Below are 24,455 nucleotides of genomic sequence, written 5' to 3'. Positions count from 1 at the left end.
TGCCTATATATACTAGTATCTAGGACAATCCTAAGTGTATTGAATGAAAGGCAAAGGAGCTGACATAACACATCAATCCTATTCTGACGGGACTCCAGTCTTGCATAACAAGATAAGGTGTAATAAATGGCGTAGCCAAGACGCAGTCTAACATCATACAATTTGTTTATGGTGTCTCTTAAGGTTATATCAATAATGCACTAAGTGGCTAAAAAGATATTTGGATTTCTAGTACAATGTAACTTGGTCCGGTATAAGGGGCTGTCCTAAGCTATTGCTCTGATCAACTGCACAATGGACAACACCCAAAATGGAGTAATGTACACCAGCACTAAAGGGGCTAACAAATGCCGCGCATAGATTTGGAAGGAAATATTAATACATCTTTTCCATGAATTACCCAATATTATGGTGTGCCCGAATAGGCACTATGGGCAAAGCTTGTTTTTCACATTTTAAATCAACATAGTGGCAATGCTTCATACCAATAGACACACTCCCAATGATGCTGTAACTAAGACACTTATGTATTGTCAAAATTGGATACCAGTCAAATGGCTATCGTAACATGTGACATCACAGGCAATACGTGTGATATCATAATGTGCACATCTATTTAGGTAGAATCCAAAATGGCGTCCATGGCTGAAAGCATGCAGAATTCCATCGAGCAACAGTGTCCTGCGGTAATACAGGGACTACACCGAAAGGCAAAGGACAGAAAAATAGGTACATCTGAAAATGGGAGGCATTTGAGGATTAATGTCTCCTATATTTGAGTAATACATATTCTTATCCCCAAAGTACTTTAAAGATTGGTAAAAAGTAAAGACTGACCAATCAACAACCCCTAATCTAGATCTAGTAGTGCAGATTATTAAAGAAAATAATTGAAAACATAATGAATAGAGCCGATTAATAATATATATATATATATGCCACAATGGAAACTAGTGTTGAGATTCATTATTCTGCGTTTACAGGAACAAAGGTGAACGTTATCCCAAATATGTGCGCTCCTGAGAAGTTTCTCTTACAAATTAAGTGGAGAATAAGGTGAGAAACCATGTGGCTAATGTAAGAATACGGCTAACAAGCTTAAGAAAGCCAGATAAGGTCAAAGATTATAATGCATAGCTTTAATACGCTTACAGACACAGAGGTGTAGTCTTAATAAATCACTATCATTAATGAGAGCTGAGAGGACACACATTGGTGATGAACTCAGATCTTACCATAGCATGCACATTAGAGAAGAGTACTAACCGTTATATAAAAACTAAAAACTAAGGTGATTTACATGATGGGAAGATGGACAATCGTTGTGAAAGGATACATAACAAATGGGCGAAGGTCACCACATGACATTGAGAAATAATGTGTTGTAACATGCTAACACTTCTCGTTACAAGCAAATGTGTCATGGGAAACAAGTAGGAACGATCTTGAAGGTGTATAATGCCCAAACTAAGCCAGCCATCAACTATGGGTCTTCACTGTGGGGGCATGAAAATGTTGCCATATTGCAGACCATAGAAAATACATTTTTAAAAGGCTATTGGGCTTACCAAGCTTGGCACCAAACGATGCAGCTCACACCGAGCTTGGGGTAAAACATCTGGAAGACAATTGGTACCAGGCCCCTATAGAACATTGGCTAAGAATACGCTCAAACTCCAGAGCAATTGTGACACAGAATGTAGTTAAAGTCCTGCTGTGTAGTTCTTGTTGGCACAAGTTACTGTGGTTGAAGCATATCTTTGACTGTACAACTCAGATAAATGCCCCAAGCCTTTTCAGACCTACTAATTTGTTGACTCGCCAGGTGATCATTGCATATAGAATTAATTTGCGCACATTTGTAAAGCAAAGATGTGAATTAGCAGGGTTGTCCTTGATCTGAAATAAGAAACATGCTATTATTACGAAAATTGACTAGGTTCGCTTGATTGCGACTAGAGCACGCTTTGATTTGTTACTATTCCGTGCTAACATAGCGAACTGGAAGGTTTATGTTCAAGCCTCAGAGTGCCCATGCTGTGGCTCGCCCAGAGAGGATTTACTTCATTTTTTGCTATTGTGTCCGTATTATAGGGGCATTACAAAACAGACACTGGTACCAATTTTGAATCAATTGAAAGGCACTCATTCTCGCCCTGTGTTAATGTTTTTTCTTCAGGCAGAGTCGTGTGTTGTAGCCTGAGGTAGAAGGACTGTTATGGGATCATTTTTAGAAGAGATGTTTCTATTTAGGATCATTTGTAAATGTTTGTGACGTTTTAGGTATTTTTATGAGTATTTTAAAAGTAATGCAGTTGTATCTTAATGTGCTCATGTTTGATGGTTTGATCTGAATAAACTTATTATGATGATGCTCGGTATAATATATTGACTTTTACTTTCATTGTCTCTCTTTCCTCACCAATTCTCCCTATGCCAACCCGCATGTTTTCTGTATGGTTTGAAAATTGCTTTCTGGACTAATTGCCTGTTGTTTAATTTTCGTTTTGTTTTACAATGACTTTCATTTTGAAATGATTGGAAATTATTGATTATCCATGATAATGGTTTTATAACAATGCTGTTGAGTTAATATTGTGTATAAATATCACATTTGCTTGTTAACACTATACATGTTAATATATAATTGTATATACAAACATGTGTAAATAGTTCAGTCTCGAAAAAGACCGCAGTGCGGTCGAAACACGGTCGTGCCCGTGCACATAGGACCAACAATAAATGTATGTGGGCAAGAGTAACAGGCACACAGGGTTAAAAATAAAAATGTTATGCTGGCAAACAACTGGCATCAAGTTAATATATAAGAGTTCTATGGACTGGCACCATACAGAGGTGGCAAGATAGAAAATATAGACATAAATATACACATGCACACACATATAGGGATGTGGGATGATAATTAAAAATCAGACTGTCCCAAGAAATTCCAGACGAGGGGCAACCGGGGACCTCATTACAAGTTTGGCAGTAATGACTTGTTCTGATTACGATAATGGGCCGCTCTGCCTAATTACTTACAAACAACATGCTATCCTGCAACATGAAGCCAACGATTTCACCGTACAATTCTCAACAATGAGAGTGAGAGAAATCACAAACCCTGTTGCACTCTGGAATCTGTGAAGTAAAGAATTCAAAATACACAGCTGGGTCTTCTGAACACTGTACAAAGAGAACCCCTGCTGCATTTTGGAACCTCAGGTGATCGTTTCTAAACCGCAAAGTTTGGCCAGGCCCTACTTACACAACTAACCATGAAAAACCCTGATATTTATATTGTGAGCAAGAAAAAAAATAAAAGGAATTCATTGGATTATAAATCTAAAACATTTATTTTGCATAAGTATGCAACACCATGTAGGCCCATTCCAAAGAAAGTTACTTGTTATGCTGTTAGGGTACTCTATGCTGTATGTTAATATGTTACATTGTATTTGTGAGTACACTATGCATCCACCACCTTTTTGTTTATATATGGAAACATGGAAATAGAGCTCGATTCAGCAATCATTATGACAAGTAGTGAGTGCTTGAATGCTTTCCAAAAGCATGCATGGATCTGGCAACAAGTGGTGTGGCCAGCTTGCACCAAAGGGCAGTTCGGTGCACACTGGTCCTTGTCCCATGGCACACACCTCCGCACCACCAATATTCGTTTGGACCAGGTGTCCTCGGCTCCCATTGTGGGGCTAAGTGGGGCTAAGTGAGGTTTGTTTCTCTTGTCTCTGGCTGCCGGATGGCTGGAGATTTGTGCCACTTTGTCTCATGTGGTAGGCGTCAAGTGTTTCTTCCTCTGTCTGGAGTGTGGTGCAAAAGTGAAATGTTTCATAGTCCGGGTTTAGTTGTAGCATGAAATGTGCTCTCAAAGCATTTTTTGCAGACCGATACATGTCTGTGCCATCTCTTACAGTCAGGGAGTCCAAAATGTGCAGTACATCATCCCCCACATTTAGTAGCAGGTGCAACCTCATCTACCTCGGTGTTGTCACGTCTTTGCAGTCCATTGACATCTCAACATTTAGTATCCAAATCATCCACCTGGGTCCTACAGATGAGGGTCTGTGTAGGGGTCAAATGATCCTAGTGACCCTGTTATACTGCTCTGATTGCTGGGTGCTTGTACAGGTCAGGCGAGTGATGCAGCTAATCTTGATGGGGTGCATGGCCTGGGTGTCGATATGCCTGCAGCCATATTTCCCCTTGGTATGGTGTGACTTTCTGAAGTTTGGGGCCACCTTTCTCACCTTGATGTCTTTGGTGTTGTCTTCTGTGAGTTGCAGGACTCATGTAGGTTGATTTCTGTACCTGTTTGTGCCCGTGGTTCCACATATTGCTCTTCAGATTATTTAGATCTGTTTTTTGCGTGCCTGGTTCGCATTGCCCCATCATCGCCAGTGTTGCGTTTCATTATGGGCCCCCTGTTGTGCAAAAAGCTCCGGTGCACCACTCGTGTAGGCCGTAGGGCAGAGCATGCAGCTTTAATGAGGCACGTCACACCAGTAGTTGATTTAGCCCCGAACTGATGGGCTTGGCCCATCCGGGTCTTTATTAGCATGCCACGTCTCGCTGTGCCAGCTGACGTGGCACTTATGTAACACTGCAAAAACAAAGAGGTGATGGCTGGAAGGTTTAGAATGAATCTTAACCTCTGGCATTGCTCTGGGCAACCCTCCAGACCATCGTTCTTCACCTGCCAAGCCATTACAGAAGGGGAAAGACCATATGTTTAACGTATGAAATACTGCTGCAGCCATGCAATTTCGGTCTGTAAAGAATACCACAAGTTTAGGAGGGAATTATTGTCCACCACTGTTGATTCCATATTGATTGTTTCACTTCCCTCTGTCAACTCATGCTTAAGTTCTTTTCCATCATTATCATGGGTTTCGGGGCCGAAAGGGGCAATGATTTCCCCTTGTAACCACAATTGGGAGGTACCCCTGTTAAGCTAAGGTCTAGATCTGAAGTATGCTAATGTATGGTGAGCCATGTCAGAGGGCAAAAGATTCTTTCTGGTGCCCTGGGTGCTATTATCTACTGCTGATGTTCTATGCAGGGTATATGCCTCTGTTTTTACTTTGGATTTTGCCACCATTTTGGTACCCAAACGGTAATAATTGAGAGGGTAATCAAAAAGGTAATCAAATGCTGACTCGCCCACCTTCAGCGCCAGACAGTTTCAAAATCTCATTACCATGGTGTCCTCAGAACCATAGGGACTGGACAGACTGCACCAATTGTCACCACTTTCTAAACCACACCACTTTTGTAATCCAGAAAAGCCATGTGACCATCTCACAAAAGATGTGGCTCGGCATTTGGCAATGGCGTTGCCTGGGTGATTCTAAGGTCATATGCTGGACAAACACAGCTCAAAGGGTCTCTTCAGACAAAAAAAACATGGTCACCATGCGTAAACTCATGTGTGAACTTCAAGCCCATACTACTGGTTCGAGGACTGCAAAGACGATTTACAAATATAAACGTGTTGTTAAAAACTCAGGACCTGATTCACTAAGCCGTTTCCAATGGGCTTGCGCAATTATAAAATGCTTCTGTGAATCAGGCCCACAGGCGTTATATTAAAAGCTCAAGTCAGCAGTGGGAATGAGTATACTACATTCACAAGTCCGCTGTTTAAACAATCTGCGATCTACCATCACGCCCTGTTAGCAGGCAACGTGGAGCTTCCTCAAGCCACCCCCCACTTCCCCGTCCAAGGGTGCTCGGAGAGCCACAGGACAGCGACCTACCACCGCAAGCAGGACTCCCACGGCAGCCACAGTACTAAGAACACAACACCTGGCTTTTCCGTGGCCCCCACTACTGCAGCGCTACCTGAACTGATTCCTCTTGCAGACCAAGAGGAAAGAACCTCACAACATTACAGACGTCAAACACGTCAAGCTGCCCCAAGCAGCCCCAAGTCCTCGAGAGTTTGCAGCTACCCACACCTTTGGAATACCACTTTGGAAAGAACCAATTCACAGGCTTTTGGATGAGCAGCCAGCAAATACAAACGGAAATGTAGATGCTTACATTTATATAGTTAGATCCTCCAAGTCCTAATACAATTCTAAAAGTAAACATAATTTCACCTTGATCCTCCTACCATCTATATTGTATACCATCTAATGAAAACCCCCAAACCCATCAGTCAATCAATATGTTTATTCAGGCCATTGTCCATAAAACACATACAAAATACAAAAACACAGTATTAATAAAATCCTGTCCCCACATAAAATTCTAGATAAAATATCAGTCAAACACATTACATGACAATATGTAATAGCATAATACAGACAATTCATAAAATCCCATACACAAGGAATAAAACGAAGTACAAAGTGGACAATTCCTAGGATGTAAACATTCACAGAAGCAATGGCCAGCAAAAAGAGAAAGAAAAACAAATAGCATAGTCCCCAACTCGTTATAGGCAGTGCTATAACTGGGCAAATTATATCTTACTAAACATTTAGATCCATTGTGTTTAAAGGCCCTTCCTGTAATGCATAGCTCTTTTAAAAAAAAGATAATAATGCCAACGCTGTTAAAACAGAATCAGCAGTCAAAGAACCAAAACTGCAGGCCTATAGGAGTGGATGTTAGCTTCCTGTAAAACCGGCAGTTAGGTTGTCCGTCTGATGCTGCTATATCCGGGGCAGAACAATAGTAAGTGGACCAAATCCTCTTTTATGCCACCACACACCAGGCACCCTGCCAAATCGGGGTATCCTCTTCATTTAGCTGTAGTGCCCCTCAACTGAAGGCAGTCAAATCTTGCACGGTTGATTAACCAACAATCTTTCCTAGTAGAGCCTATATTAAATAGGGCTCTATCTCCTTCACACGGCTTATCACCGCATGATCTTTATCAGAATTGGTTGCATGCTCCATAAAGGACCTTTTCATTAAGAGCACCTCCCCCAAAATACATGTATAACGCCTCATCTGGGCTTTGGTCAGCAAGGCACCTGCGGGGGAAAGAACCCTTATGTTACCCTGGGACAAAGCTTTATCAATATGATCAAGTCACAGCATTTTTCTTCAGCCATCCCTATACATTAATGACCTGATTATAAAGTGGAAAAGGGAAGCACGTTCATTTGCCCAGATTCAAATCCAAAATAGTATTGGGGCCAAAACCCACTGGTCCTGCCAGAATTCCATACCCAATTCCCTATGAATAGAGATGCAGGTTGAGGACCTTGGGAGTACTCTTCTGAAGAAAAGATGTTCCTTCACTTGAACTGCAGACATTGGCTCCTTCTCCAAATGGATAAAGTAAAAAGACGCCTCCACCATAATCCACTTCTCCCCACTTCTTCCCACTTCATGTAATACTGGGTCACAAGTACACTGGACTCCGTGGTCAAACACATGTATTGATAAATGTAAAGTAGTAGCCTTGATCCCAGTAAACTAAAGTTATGTCAAGTAATGTAAACTAAACCCAGTGCTAGCTTGTCCTCTCCACATCAAATTCCCTCAGATCAAGCCTCGTCTCATTGGGTTGAGCATTAGGTGTAGTCTCATCCAACCATTTTGCAACCTGAACATGCTCAATTAACATGCTATGGCCACACACATCCAATGTAATATCAGTCTACATTCTGTTTTTACAAATAAGAGTGCAGACGGTAATTTGGGATGTCAATACCACACTAACAACTCAGGTCTATCCAGTTCTTAATTCAACTCTACAAGACTTGATGGTGTCCACTTTATAATTTAGAGCGTGGTTCGACTACAGAGAAGCACAAATACGCATTAGTATATTATACATTGCAAAATTGTCAGATCTTCTAATACTGTCAAAGCCGCCCAGGAGCCTTGTGCCACAATTAACTGCAGACAAAGAAAGAGAGCAGGGTGTGTAATGACTCATCTTTTGAACAACTTCTTCAAGATAGACAGACAGAAGGGACAGACAGATGTGTAGTCCCTGTTATAAGAGACTTAAACCGATTATTTGCACTCACCTTGGAAAGACTGAATTGGAAAATTGGACTTCACATTGCGTCCGCTGCAAACCATAACGGCATCAAAGATGGCCGACTCCTTCTGCCCCTCTATCTCTGTGACAACGTCCCACTGGCCGCTGATGGCGAAGTCTGGCCGTTTCCTGACACTGCACACCTTGGTCTTTAGGGTAAGGACACATTAAAACACACGTTTTTAATTAATTTTCAACCAGTAAGATAATGATTATCATCATAACAGGAGACAAGCGGATTTATTTAAAAAAATATATTTTAGAGCTTTTTGAAAAGAGCATCTGTTATTTTAAAATTCAGTAAAACCGGCCTATGTATAGTCAATGAAGCCAATAGGATGGTTTTTGCCACTCCATATGAGCCCAACTTCTCATGAGATATCCATAGGGTGACCAGACGTCCTGGTTTTGCTAGGACTGTCCCAGAATTGGGAGCTCTGTCCCCCTTTGTCAAGTTATGTTTCCGTTGAAGAAGAAATGCTGCATTTTACAACTTAAGATAGTGTTAGTTTGTGATACGTTAGTGATGCATTAATTATAATATGTGTTTATTTGAAAAGTAACACTTAAACCCCTTTCTCTCCAAAGGCTTCTGAAGTGTAGTGCCTTTACAGCCACTTTCAAGAGTTAGTCCTACTTTTTGTTAGCTGTCCACTCCCGGTTTTTTACTTTTTAAAATCTGGTCACCCTAGGTATTCAACCCCTGCATTTAAGGGACATAAAGTGGCAGGGAGCTAGGGAGTGGGCATGGGTTTGTGTCCCGTCACAGCTACAAATGTAAAGTGTCATGAAATGTAAAAACAATAGTATTTTAACAACACTATGAGATGATTTGCATTATGGCAGAATGCAGAAATACTGTGTACAAAACATGTGTGAAGTGAAATAGACCTGGATGCCATAAGTAAAAGGCCAGAGTCAGCGGGGGACATGCCCCTAAGTAAAAAGGCCTGCCCTGAATTAATGTGGAAAACGAGGCCTAGGAAATCAAAGCAAGAAGGAGTAAAATTGGGCCTCATCTTAAGATATGTAAAAATGCCAACTGCCTGGCTTAAGGGAAAGACATATGGCAGGTTTGACAAACTATGGGAGAACTGAAGTAACATTCTCAGAAACAGCAGTGCCCAGAATATTAAATGAAAATGTTGAGATGGTGTTTCAAGTCTTCGCAGCAAAATTAAACAGTTTCACTGTGAAAGAAACGAATGCATGAATATTTGTTTTTCTCTTTAAACTAAAATATTGCTCATCAAAGTATCTGCAAGACTTTCAAAATATGAACTTGGTTTCTTTCTATCATGGTCCCATCACTAATGAAACAACAGTGCACAGAATCTATAATGGGATGCAGTTAGATGGAGTTCCATTCATGGGTGAACCTAACAAAATGATGTTTCGATTTTGCCTCTAAAGAGACAATGTTCACCAAAGCCACTAAAAGTGTAATTATGAGGTCTTCCTTAATAGCTGTATGTAAGGGACAACTTTATGGGACACTTATTTATACGGAAACTGTGTGAATTCTAAAGAGCTTATTTAAAGGCACAATGTGAACTAAAAGGCAATTTCCGCTGAGTGTGAAAGGCTTTGGGCTGCTTACAATTTCCTCAGATGTGAAATGGAATTCTTTCCTTTAGGTTGTCCTAGAGACCAAGTAAACTTCAAACTTGAGTGCTTCCCTTAAAATTACAACTTAAGTACTTGTAGAGATCAAATTTGTGGTGTGGACGAGATAAAGACAGTTCGGCTTTCCAGTATTAAGACCCCAGGCCCCACAAGCTGCAATAAAAACATGCATTAGCTGGTCATTAGCCTTTGGAATGCGCAGGCTAATCAAAACATAGATCTCTGCTTGTGTCATGTGCTCCTGGAAGGTGGGGGCTAGGGCTAATGAGTGGGTTTGACTGTCCATTGTGTAAAATGAGAGAAATGTTTTTTATTGTGTACAATTGACAATATTTATCCCACAAAATGCATTGTAGGCTTCCTGGAAAGGTGTTAATTAAACTCTTCTGGGCATCCCAACACAATTTCTGTAAGGTACACACAACTAAAGTTATTCAGGAAAAGGTGACAGGGGCCGTATTGTGTGTACCAGTGATGCAGACATTTGATAAAACATGTAAAATATGATGTATATGCTGCCCACCAAGGGACACATTTTTCACTGATATCATTCTGGATTAAATGAAGAAAAACAATAGCTCTGCACAGGAATGACATACAAACTCCTGAGTAGTGTCATTTGACTCATAGTAAAATATAGGTTTAAAAAATGCCTTGATATGTGTCAAAATATGGAGATTAAGGGTACTTGTCATGCAGTGAGATTCCTATGTCCTGAACCAGGCCAAGCCCCCTGTCAACGTGAGATGATGGAGTGGCCTCCTCCCCTGGAGTCCCAAAGCAATCCCACATTTTCTGGACCTATCAGCACACAGATGGGAGTGGACTAGTGACACAGATCCAATCCCTTCTGCAGGATCTATGACACATTAGTGATGTCATTTGCCCTATAACTAAGTAATCCTGCCTCAGATCAGGACGTTCCACTAACCCCTGAGCTAAGCTGAGGCCAAAATCTGGAGGAGCATCCCAGCACTAGCAGTGCAGCCGAATCTTGCAGAGGAGCCAGGAGACCTAGAAGCTGACTTGGGACCCCTTGGAGGAAAGAGGAAATCCTTGACTGACCCCACTGGTTGTCCCAGCAGTGGTGCTCTGACGATCCCTGATGTCCAGTCCAGACCTCCCATGCAAGTAGAACTAAACCCCAAAAACCATAGAGTGTGTAGGCCCGTATTCCTATAGCATTGCATTAGATAATTTCCCTTTTCCAAATCCCCATTTGCCTGTATTTCAGTCATTGCCTCATTGAAGAATCCCCATTTGCCTGTGTAAATCCTTAGTGTATTTGTCTAAGCAAATCAATTAATTATTTCACAGGATTGTATTGTTGGAACTATCTTATCCCAGTGTATTGTGAATTGGTATAGTTATAAAGTGTTGCTTAAAAGGATTAATCCCAGTGTGATCTGAGAAACAAATGTGTCCATGTGTTTAAATTGTGCCCTGGTAAACACATTTCCACCTGCAACTATGTTTTCCCATTGCATCTGTCATCCTAATCAAAATCCGACATTCCTCTTGTGAGCAATGCTCTTTCCCAGAGCTTTCTGTCCTTTTAAGTATCAGTAAAAAATGAATTATATTTGCATTTTCTTTCCCATTGAAATTGGGCTCAACATCCCAAAAACTGATTTCCCATTCTGTTCCTCTTTCCCCATTGTGAGGTCAAAACGAGTTTCCATTTGCATTTTCTTTCACATTGCCCAGGCCTTGCATATCCTAAAACCGATTTTCCCCTTGTGTGCTGACTAGTTTTCTCTAAAAGCCCTGCCTGTCTTTCTATTCTTTTCCATAGCAGTTGTGACAAATAACTAAAAACCCCATTCTTCCATTGTGCTCTAAAAATTGATTTTCCCATTCTTTGCTTGCTCTCCATATTGTTTCTGCGCACTATATCCAAAATCTGATTTTTCCCTTGTGTTCCCACTCCTTGCCACTGCCTTCCATCCAAAACTGACAAGCCTAGTCGATGTTTGGTGGTGAGGGGGTGAGGGTTGCTGGGACTCGATCATTATTTTGTGCGCATGCACTTTCCTGTTTGTTTGCATTCATTTTCATTTGCCCTTGCATAGAGAACCCATCAGATGCAGAACACATTTCATAATGAGCACTTTAGAAATGAACATGGCTCGGAAGCACCTTCTATCCAAATTGTATATTAAAGGTGAATGGGCAGAGCAAGAGCATGAAGCATGGCAACATAGAATGATGCAAGAGTTTACCTCTATAAATATGGATGTGTAGCAGGATAATGGCCTGTTACATCAAGCCCTGACACATTTTTATATTACTCAGACCACTAGAGAGGAGCAAATTAAAATTGCCCATCTCACAGCATATATGTACTTCTCAGAGGTATTCTCCCTTTCCTCTCCTTCCCCCAGAAGTTAAAGGATGAGTTGGCTGCACAGCAGAAATTGAATCTAGAGCAAGAGTCCCAATTGTCTGCACAATTGTCAAGAAGGTGTTGAGAACCTGAGAGAGATCCTACTAAAATTGAGTTAACAAGTGGTGCACAATAGACCCTGCTTAGAGGGCATCTGTGCATTTCAAAATCAGATTAAGAAATTCAAAGAGGAGAATAGCCGGTTGGCCATAAGGGAGGTCCATTCCCAGGTGGAATTCGATACGGAGCGCCAGAATTTGAGCGCTATGATATGGCAGAGAGATCACCTCAGTGAACAGAATAGCACATTATGTCAGGAAAAAAATGCCCTGTGCCAGGAAGTGTGCCAGTTAAAGACAAACCTGGAGAAAAGCGAGTCATATTTTCAGGAACTGATTAACATGAGGGTAGAAAATAAAAAAAATAATGGGACATTTGAGAGAATTAGAATTGGATCTAGGGCAGACAACACAGACCAAAAGTGCACAAAGTGAGGAGATTAGGCACCTGCAAAAGAAGAGGTCTGATTATACCCAGATAGTACTGGCCGCACAGAGGGAAAATGAGGCCCTTTGTGAATAGAACAAGAGGCACAGTGATCAAGTACTGGCACAAAGCAAGGACATAGAAGCTACTCAAACACTGGTAGCAGAGCTCAGGCCTCCTATATACCATCAAGAGATAGGGGCTGAGAAAGAGAAATCAGAGGGATTGGAGAAGGAAATAGCTAGATTTAATCAGGCCTTGAGGAACCCCGAACAGTTAGGGTATGAAAGGACAACCCTTCCTCCTAGATTCAAGTGGCATTCCACACTGGAAGGAAATACCCCGAACTTTTATACCGATCAACAATCTGAAGAAAACCCATATCCCATGACAAAAGATAACGCAAAACCAGCTGATATCCAGAAAAAGGGTGAACAGTTGTAACTACTCATAAAAATGTCCATTGGCGACAAAAGCATAGATCATAATTGCTGCATTGTGAGAGATGTCTTCTCTGCATTTTACTTAGGCAGTGACATTCTCAATCGATTCACAATAAATGTAGACATAATTAATTACAAAGTATGTTTCTGATTTGCGGGTAACCCCATGGGCTTTGACAATCCTGAGAAAGTATTTTGGTCAGCCCAATTGCTGCCGTATACAGTTGAAGTTCAAACTGGAGAAGAGGTCCCCATCTAAGAACTGGTACGAATATTCACCATTCCCCTAAAAATTAAGCGAGGACAGAACCTAATAAAAAACAGGACACTTAAATCAATTTGAATGAATACCTCCAACAACAGGGTTTGTATTTGAACCCGACACCACTTATTGACCTAGAACATGTCACTATTTGAATATTAGTGGATAACAGGCACCCTAGAAGTATCACTTTGGGCGCAGACACCTTTATTGGAATGGCAGTTGATCCCCAACATGTTTCCATTGACTAAGGGAATGAGATCATGGGACAAATTCCAAATAACTGTCTCCTTTGTGACAACGGTATACCTCCGGAAAAGATTTTCACCCTGCAAAGGGGGAATTTCTTGGTCTACTCTTCCTGCCCGTATGGTGGGGAAGACGTAACCTGTGACATCAGGAAAGATGAGGTGGTATTTCAAGTCAACAGTGACTGCCTCCAATCCTCAAAACCTCCTGTCCAGGCCAACACCATAACAAGAGATCTCTCCACTCAACTAGAGGATACAGTGGAAATTGCAAAACCTGAGGTATTTCCAGGCTTCAGACAGAACGTTGAGGAACAAATCAACCTTGCTGATGCCTGTGAGACCAAGGAGCAAAAGCAGAAGCTGAAACAGGTGTTTTGGGATTTTAAAGAGATCTTTGCCGTGGACTTGTACAACTGTGGTCGCACCTCGATACATTCCACCTCCATACCAATGGACCCTGGGATGGCTCCAGTATTTCCAAAGCAATGCTGGTTGCCCCTCACGTCTATGGAGTCACTCACAGAGATTATAAAGAACTGTGAATCCTGTGAGATAATTCGTCCATTCCACAGTACCTTTAATAACCTGGTACTGGGGATACTAAACCCAATGGCCAATGGAGACTTTGCTCAGACCTTAGGGAGTTAAACAAATGGGTCCACATGTCGAGATGGCCCCTTCCCTACATCGATCAGGGACTGGTCCAGATCCAAGGGTTAAAGATGTATGCCACCATTGACCTGACCAACGGTTACTGGACAGTACCCGTGAGTAGGGAAGACCAGTACAAGCTTGCCTTTACCTTGGGGGGCAGCAATACACTTGGACCTGAACCCTCTTTGGATACATAAACTATGGCAACAAATTTAACATCTTTCTGCATAAGGCCATTCTTGATTTGGGCAAAAGGGGAAACCTGGCATATGTAGATGATGTTCTAATCAAAAGCTCAACTGTGGACGAACACATAGCTGAAATACGCTATGTTCTGGCCCAGTTGAAGAAAGTCGGAGCGAAACTGTACTTACAGAAGGCGCAGTGGTGTACGACCCACATGAACTTCCTAGGACAAGAAATCACCCCCGAGGGTCTCAGTCCCCAGGCGAAAAAGGTGGAAGCCCTACTGAAATTAAAAGACCCTATGACTCTGCGTGAACTAAGAAGCCTTCTTGGACTTACTAATTATAGTATTAAGTTCATAGAGGACTACACAGAGGTCACAAGACCCTTGGTCCATTTACTAAAGGCCAGAGTCTTGTGGGAGTGAGGTCCAGAGCAAGCCGAGGCAGTAAAACAACTGAAGAGAAGCCTTTCACAAGCACCTTGTTTGGCTTACCCCATAAAAAACAAGGAGTTCTTCTTGGAGACAAGGTTCTCAAATACTTGCTTAACAGCAGTATTATACCAGATGCACAACAAGGTCAACAAAGTCATCTTATATGCGAGTAAGACTTTGTCCTCAGTAGAGGAAAAATTCAATGCTTGTGAAAAGGTACTCATGGCAATGGTGTGGGCATTGAAGAATTACCAGCCTTTCATCCAGGGGGAGCACATGGTTGTCGAGACTCCTCACTAGCCCTTGCAATATCTCCAAAGTGACCCAATCTGAACAGAGAATGTGAGTAATTCTAGAATTACTTCCTGGATTCTGTCCATGCAAGGCTTTCCTGTGGAGGTCAGATATGGCCAAAACAAAAAGAGTCCCCTCGCTCAAGGTTTGGCTGACTTGCATGACTGTGCTCAAGAAAACTGTCTCGAGGATGAAAGGTTAAAAACCCAAGAAAATATGGAGGCGTACCTTTCTTCCCCTCACAAAATATATGAGGAAGACACATGCCAGGGATACCCACAGTTTATGTGTATGGGTGCTCCTACCCTGTTGCAAATCGAGGGGGAAAAGGAACTGGTGGCTGGCGTTGGGAATGCCTGGGTGAATGATGCCACGGAGCCCTCTGCTGGGTAAAAGATCGGTCCCCGAAGTAGTCAGGTGGCAGAGTTGATGGTACATCAAGCTATCCTCACTGCCCTGCAACACCAACTCCTCGAACTGGTCATAATCACTGATTCAGATATGTCAGGAATGGGTTCGTGGAGCACCTGATAAATTGGAAAGATCGAGGCATGCTGTATGCAAACAACAAACCACTCAAGCATTGGAAATTAATACAAGCCATTGATGATCTGGTCACCTCTAATGAAATGACCATCTACTGGAAAAATATCAAAGGTCACTCCAGAATAGAGGGACCAGAGAAAATTGGAAATGAGTTGGCAGACCAGTTGGCCAAAACCAGAGCCATCCACAGGAATATCATAGAGATTGAGTCCCTGTTGGGGGAAATCCAGGATGCTGCTGTCACACTTTCCCAAAATGAACTCTCAACTGCCCAGTGGAGTAAGTAAAGTCCAGATGCCGATTTGATTACAGCACAAAAATGGGTTCCGATTATTGGGAAATGTTATCAACACTTTGAGGACCCTGTGAATTTTCCTTAGACCAAATCCGATTACCTCGGGAAACAGGATCTGCATGTATTGATGAAGTTTTCCAAAATGTTCTGAATCCAAGACGGTTTGTTGGTACGGAGATCCATCTCTGGAAGTGACCAGTGGGTGGTACCTGGCTCATTCTGAAGCCCGATGTTAAGACATGCCCATAGCGCAGCCACAGCCAGGCATAGGGGGTTACATACAACTTTGGAAATCTTGCGATAGGTTGCATACTAGCCACATATGGGTCAGGGTCATTGACCAATAGTTAGAAGGGGTGTCTTGTGTGTGCGCAATTTGAGCCAAGTTCCCTCACACACAGATCTCCCCTACAGAAAAGGGGGATGACACTGCCTTGGTCAGATTGCAAGTAGATTTCATCAGGCCCGTGATTCACCAAGTACATGTTAACCGTGACATGCTTGTTTACCAAGTCCAAGTGGGTGGAATGTCTCCTGGCCCCAAATTGCAAGGCAGAAACAGCATCTGCCCTAATGATCAATCACATCTTCTCATGGTTCAGCCTTCCCCAAAGGGTTGAGTCGGACCGAGGAAGTCACTTTACCAGTGAGGTGATAACAAAGATGTGGGAGATACTCGGGGTAAAGAGAAAACTCCACATTGCCTATCGCTTGCCTCGAGTGGGGGAGTTGAAGTGTGGGAGTTGAAGTTTGTGGTGGACTCTTGGCCTAACTGGGACATCCGACTACCTCTTGTCCTAATGGCCATCAGATCTACACCATCTTCTGCAACAAAAATGTCTCCATTCAAGCTCATGACTGGACTAAAAATGGTGCTACCGCAGCGTCTGCTCTACAGAACTCAAGAGCAGACCCTGATCAACGCATCCACGATCAATGAATACATTGAGAATTTGTGAAAACACCTTCAACATGCTTTGCAGAGGGGATGAAAACCCACTATGATTTAAAGACCACTAAGAAAGAGTACCAAGTTGGAGACAGGGTCTACTTGTACAATTTTCAAACGAACCAGAACAAAGAGCAGAAGTTCCTGCCTTCCTGGCGCGGCACCTTTGAAATTGGAGCTAAAATCTCACATGCCACCTATAAGATCTGCATCCCTAAAGGAGAACAAACGGAAGAGAAATGGGTCCACATCAATGAGCTATCATCCCAGGCAGAAATTGCAACTGATTGAAGAACCTAGTCAGGGTAAACCCCAGGAACCATCCAAAGAGTAAAGGTAAGGAATTGGAACCCAGACAAAGAAAATCATACATTCACAAAGAGTAGAACAATTATTCTTAGTTTGGAGTAATTATGAAGAATTGGAAAGTAAGAAAAAAATGGTAATGTATATGTGGTATGTGTCTCTTGTTCTTTTGTTGTCAATCTATCGTTGACGTCCCACCCGAGGAAAATAATATTGTATGAAATTCTTAATCTTTTTCTTTCTTCTTGGCAGATTAAATAACTCCTTGCCTCTACAGGCCAGAGGGGAGCCGCAGGAACGGGAGAGGCCCAGGACCAAAAACATAATGGAAAAAGATCCGAAAAGAGTGGGGCATACCAGTGCACCACTCCATCAGGGCCAGGAAAAGAGCAGGCGCTCTGAAGGAGAGTCCTGGAACAAACCCAATAGCAGGCACACTCTAAAGGAGAGTCCTGGGATGAACCCAGGCAATGTGAAATTGATACCCAGCTCTCTCCTAGTTCTTCTCTCTGCATAAATACATCAAGAGCTAGGAGGGATATGTGGTGTGAAATATCACTGGGTGCCATAAGTAAAAGGCTAGAGTTAGTGGAGTACATTTCCCTAAGTAAAAAGGACTGCCCTGAAATAATGAGGAAAATGAGGCATAGCAAACCAAAGCAAGAAGGAGTAAAATTGGGCCTCAAAATCTAAAGATATATAAAAATGGCAACCGCCTGGCATAAGGGAAAGACATATGGCAAGGTTTGACAAACTATGGGAGAACTGAAGTAACATTCTCAGAAAACAGCAGTGCCCAGAATGTTAAATGAAAATGTTGAGGTGGTGTCTCAAGCCTTCGCAGCAAAATGAAGCATTTTCACTGTGAAAGAAACAAATTCATGAATATTCGTTTTCCCTCTAAACTAAAAAAATTCTCATCAAAGTATCTGAAATACTTTAAAAATATGAACTTTGTGTCTGTCTATCATGAGCCCATCACATATGACACAACAGTACACAGAATCTATAATGGGATGCTGAATTGGGTTTAAACAGCTGCAGTAACATGGAGTTCCTTTCATGGGTGAAAATAACAAAATGACATTTTGAATTTGCCTCTAAAGTGACAATGTTCACCAAAGCCACTAAAAGTGTAATCATGAGTTCTTCCTTAATAGCTGTATGTAAGGGACAACTTTGTGGGACACTTATTTATACAGAAACTGTGTGCATTCTAAAGAGCTTATTTAAAGGCAAAATGTGAGCTAAAAGTCCATTTCAGCTGAGTGTGAAAGGCTTTGGGCTGCTTACGATTTCCTCAGAAGTAAACTGAATTCTTTCCTTTAGGTTGTCCTGGAGACTAAGAGAGGCATGTAAACTTCAAACATGAGTGCTTCCCTTAAAAATACAACTTAAATACTTGTAGAGATCCAATTTGCAGTGTGGACGAGATAAAGACAGTTCTGCTCTCCAGTTTTATGACCCCAGGCCCCAGAAGCTGCTATAAAAACATGCATTAGCTGGTCATGAGACTTTTCAATGTGCAAGCTAATCTAAACACAGACCTCTGCTAGTGTCATGTGCTCCAGGAAGGTGGGGGCCAGGGCCAATGAGTGGGTCTGACTGTCCATTGTGTAAACTGAGAGAAATGGTTGTTATTGTGTAATATTAAGAATATTTATCCCACAAGGTTTGTTGTAGGCTTTCTGGAAAGGTGTCAATTAAACCCTTCTGGGCATCCCAAAACGACATTTGTAAGGTAAACACAACTGAAGTTTGTTTGTTTGTTTGTTTGTTTTATTATATTATTAAGTTATTTGTCAAAAGGTGACAGGGGCCTTATTGTGTTTACCAGTGATGCAAAAATGTGATAAAACATGTAAAATTATGATTCATATGCCGCCCACCACACATTTTTTACTGTTATAATTCTGGAGTAAATTAAGAAAAACTATAGCTCTACACAGGAATAACATACAAATTCCTGAGTAGTGTCATTTGACTCACAGTAGAATATAGGTTTCAGAAATGCCTTCATGTGTGTCAAAATATGGATATTAAGGGCACTTGTCATGAAGTGAGATGTATATGTCCCTGAACAAGACCAAGCCCCCCTGTCAAAGTAAGGTGATGAAGTGGTCTCCTCCCCTGGTGTTCAAAAGCACTCCCACATTCTCTGGACCTATCAGCACACAGATGGGAGTGGACCACTGACACAGGACCAGTCCCTTCTGCAGGAACTTTGACACATTATTGATGTCATTTGCCCTATAACTAAGTAACACTGCCTCCAATCATGACTTTCCACTAATCCCTGTGCTGCGGCCAAAATCTGGAGAAACATCCCAGCACTAGCAGTGATGCCTAATCTTGCACAGGAGCCAGGAGAACTAGTAACTGACTTGGGACCCCTTGGAGGAAAGAGGAAATCCTTGACTGGCCCCATTGGCTGTCCCAGCAGTGGTGCTCTGACGCTCACCGATGTCCAGTCCAGACCTCTCCTGTAAGTAGAACTAAACCCCAAAAACCATAGAGTTCATAGGCCCGGTATTCTTATAGCATTGCATTAGATAATTCCCCTTTTCAAAATCCCCATTTGCCTGTATTTCAGTCATTGCCCCATTGCAGAATCCCCATTTGCCTTTGTAAATCCTTAGTGTATTTTTCTCAGCAAATCAATTAATTTCCCCATTTATTTCACCGGATTTGTATTGTTGGAATTTGAAACCCACCATCTTTTCCCAGTGTATGGTGAATTGCTATAGCCATAAAGTGTTGCTCAAAAGGATTAATCCCAGTGCAATGTGAGAAACAAATTTGTCCCTGTGTTTAAATTGTGCCCTGCTAAACGAATTTCCATCTGCAACTGTATTGTCCCATTGAATCTGTCATTCTAACCAAAACTCAATTTTCCTCTTGTGAGCTACCCCCTTTCCCATAGCTTATCTGTCATTTTAAGCATCAGTGAAAAAACGAATTCCATTTGCATTTTATTTCCATTGAAATTGCGCTCAACATCCCAAAAAACGATTTTCCCATTCTGTTCCTCTTTCCGCATTGTGAGGTCAAAACGAATTTCCGTTAGCATTTTCTTTCACATTGCCCAGGCGTTGAATATTATAAAACCAAATTTCCCCTTGTGTCTTGACTAGTATTCTCTGAAAGCCCTGCCTGCCTTTCTAAGTTCTATTCTTTTCCATAACAGTTGTGACAAATAAATAAAAACCCCATTCTTCCATTGTGCTCTGAAAACAAATTTTTCCCATTCTTTGCTTGCTCCCCATATTGTTTCTGTGAATTATATTCCAAATCCGATTTCTCCCTTGTGTTCCTACTCCTTGTCACCGCCTTCCATCTAAAACTGACAAGCCTAGTGGATGTTTGGCGGGGCGAGGGTTGCTGGGACTCAAGCGTCATTTTGTGCGCATGCACTTTCCTGTTGGTTTGCATTCTTTTTCTTGGTGTGTTTTGAACTGTTCTCTGATGGTAGTGGTGAAAGAAGTAAACGTACATTCTTGTACTGTACATTTTGAGTTAACTCAGTGTGATGCTGGACCAAAACAGATATTTGTCTTTGTGTTGCCACACCATTGGTGGCTGTTGTAATTTGTTGGTTCTAATGTGACATTAAATAATAAATTAATAAATATCTTATTGATACACACCGGCCTGGTTCCTAGTCCATTGTGACATGGGGTGTTTGAGGAGGTTGGGTGTGAGATGGGTTGGAGGCCTTCTCAAAAGGATCTCTAGTATAAAAAATCAAAGAGTTTTTATTGTGCACTACACTCATTGTAGGGAAAGGAGATCCTGGCCTGCGTGTGCCGTGTAATAAATCGTGACATATGCATAATAAATCGTGACACATGCATAAAACATTTACAGATGTTTTTGATGTTCTACTCTATATTCATTGATTTGTATGGTGGGGCAGTGGCACATAGAAAAATTACCACTTCTCCACCCCCACCCGTTCTGCAATACACATCCTCCTGCATTGCCACCAGCATCTGGATTTGCTGCTGGTCCTAATGCATACAATTCCTATGGAATTCGCCTGCTTTCTACATATGCTAATAGCAGGTGGATTCCATAGGAATCAATTGTTAGTGCTGCCTGCCAAGTGTAAATGGGAGGCGCCATTTATACAATTTGCACTACAATGTTTTTATGGATTCTTTTAACGCTTCAGTGTGCTTTTTTTGGACGTAAGTGCAAACGTAACAGTTCCCTTCTGTGCAATTTACAAGATTTTAGAAAATGACCTCCCTTAGGTCCATGGTTAGCAGCGGTTGTGCAAAACGTTTTATATATAGATGTATGAAACTCTTAAATTTGATAGATCCACTGAAGTTGGGCATCTCTGCAGCATACGACATAGTGGACCACAATGTTATGTTTCATTCCATCTAGTATATGCCCCACACTTTGGAACCAACATTGCATTGGTTTTCCTTTTTCTACATCGGTCGAATGCAATGCTTTCGTATTTGAGCCTGCTCTTTCACTACAGTATCGGATACATGTGATATTCCTAAGGGATCCCCATTATCCCCTGTACTCTTTAACATCTATCTGGTAGCACTGTTTACGTAGTGAGATTGGCATGATATGAGCATCCAAACACCCATCGGCAATACCCGGGTCTATGTGCTTTTTACTGGGAAAGAGGGTGAACTTCAGGACTCATAAAGAGTTTTTTGGCTATCCAAGATTGGAGGGGCCATTCTTTTCTGCAGTTTAACAATGACCAGACCTAAATCATCCTCTTTGGAAAAAGGAAAAGATTTGCTGCATTTTAAATCCCTCTTCTGTTGGGAGGCAAGCTACCTCCGAAAACTTGGCACAAAATCTAGGCATTGTACATGATCCTATGGCTTTGAAACCACAGATCAATGCCTTGGAATGCCATATAGTATGAATATAGTGCCAGGGCAAACATATCTTAACTGAGCTGTAGTCCCCGAATACCTTCATTGAACAAATACTACGCTCAGAACCATTAACACTTGACTTTCAAAAACAGCATTCAGATATAGCACTCTGTACATTCATTGCACTCAGCACATAGTAAAAAAAGAGCACCATTTACTATAATCACAGATAAACATCACACACAATTAACATTATTAAAATGTGATCCAAAGCATTTGTGTGTGAACAGAATTATTGTGCAACCAAGCCTGATGCTTTTAGATAGAAAGTCCTTGTACCATTGCTAGCATATGAATAGTGAATTTTTTAAACTATTTCTAGCTCTGTGCTTGTTTGAGCAGAAGTACATGTTTAACCATTGCTAGAATGTGATGCATAAGTATTAGTGCTATCAGAGTTGAATCTATTCAATATGGCAACGGTGTTCTTGAGAGAGTAACATTGCGAAAAACAAATCTAATTTGAACCAAACCAAGATAGGGCTTTTGAACAAAAGAGATAATTTGAAAACAAAAAGTTTAATAGCCAAATGTCTACATATTATGTTTTTGAATTGAAATAACAATCGTTGCAGTTACAGCAGAAAGAAGTAGTTCATGGTTTGCCAGCGTGAAGCACTTACAAGCTGTATGTTATATATGCCATACCAGACAACAGAACATAAAAGACAATTGTCTGCATGTACCTCCCAGGGAAGTCATTTGGGGGTCACCAGGGGTCGCAACCGCGACCCCAGAGGTCTCCCTTTCTACCTTGTGGTCTCCTTTGCTACCCCTAACAAATAAATACAAAGAAAAACAATATATTCTTTTTATTTTTTGTTTCAATGGAAGCTCCTGGGGCTGTGGTCAACGCCATGTGGCTCTTTGTTTCTGGAGTGGCTGGCTTTCTTGTTCAGACCTCTTAAAAAAACAAGGGGTTCCACAAGTGCAACACTTTCAGCAGTGACCCTAAATAAGAAAGAATAGGAATAACAAATAATTTGTCTTTCTGGAATTCTATACAATAATTGCTAGACGGATTAAAGTTTATTTCAAGCACACTTCAGGGGGTGAGTCACTGATTTAGTGTGTTCTTAAACACCTCAAATTCACAATGCAGACACAACCTTCCAAAACACATATAGAGTAGAATAAGCATCCATTTCGGAGTATGTATTTTGCTTTTCGCAAGTTGCAGTTATAGCATGTTTTGTTCTGCAGTTGTCTCTGTTACGATCATCACAAGACATTTCATCTCGGTGTCCTCGGTCACTTGACAAAATCATTGTGCCTAAAAGCTTTTGTAGAGTTTAGGAATGTTTGACCATAGCACATCAAGTGGCCCTTGATTTCATTGTGCCAAAATTAATGGTTTGTTCTAATGTGACTATCTTTCCTATCCCCCATGCTGATCAGGATGTTTGTTTGCATGCATGAGGTAATGAGTGCCCAGGGTACTGGATGCCTTGTGAGTGCGTTGCCTTCCCTGCGCTATTCTAAATTCTTTAATACACAGTTATGAACCCCCTAATGGTATGTATTTTGTCAACCTCTGGAGCCTGAAACGTAGATCCATGCAGGCTTGACATGTGGCCAACTTTGCACCAGACCTGCAGATGATCTGACCTGCTGTTAAATCTCAGTTACCAGTTTAATGGTATCCACTACAGAGTGGAATTTGCTTTCTGACTCTGAGAATATTCAGACATATAATTGCTCATTTTACTATAGTCGGTAAGATGGCGATAGCCGGTAAGATAGCTCAGTGGGTTGAGAGTTTGCTGCTGCGATGTGTGTGTGATCTGCAGGTTGCAGTTTTGAATCCCGGCAAGGCCAACTCAGCCTTTCATCTTTCTGAGGTCAATAAATGAGTACCAACACAGGTTGGGTGATTTTGTATGTATATTTGTTATATATGAAGCGCTTATGCGTAAGTGCTATATAATAACACATCATTATCATTTGGCCTTGGACGTCTGCTTGCATTCACAGTAATTTGGGCCTATACACACTGATATTAACGACACATATAGTGATCCTTTTTGTATGAAATGTATATCACATTAATGATATTGTAACCATATTTTTTGTAGTGTACTCAGGAACAATGTTATGTGATGCCACTTCCTCTTTTGTCAAGGGGTTAAAGGTTGTGTTCCATCACTTCCCGTGATGTCATTCAGGGTGGGATCAAATGGCATCACTTCCTGTGATGTCATCAGATTCAAGGGTCATGTGATGTCATTTCCGCTAGCCCTGGCTTGTTGGTGAAATGATGTAACTAGTTCCTCCACGAAAGAGATGCATGTCAAGCCACTCTGCAATTAAAGAAGAAGGTCTTGGAAATATTCATCAGGAGGTACTGCAGGGGTGCAGAGTGGGAGAATGCATGCATTAAACAGTCACTGGGA

This window comes from Ambystoma mexicanum, chromosome 1q (assembly GCF_040938575.1).
Source record: "Ambystoma mexicanum isolate Mex_15411 chromosome 1q, UKY_AmexF1_1, whole genome shotgun sequence".
NCBI classification, from domain to species: Eukaryota; Metazoa; Chordata; class Amphibia; order Caudata; family Ambystomatidae; genus Ambystoma; species Ambystoma mexicanum.
This window is presented reverse-complemented; position numbering follows the sequence as displayed.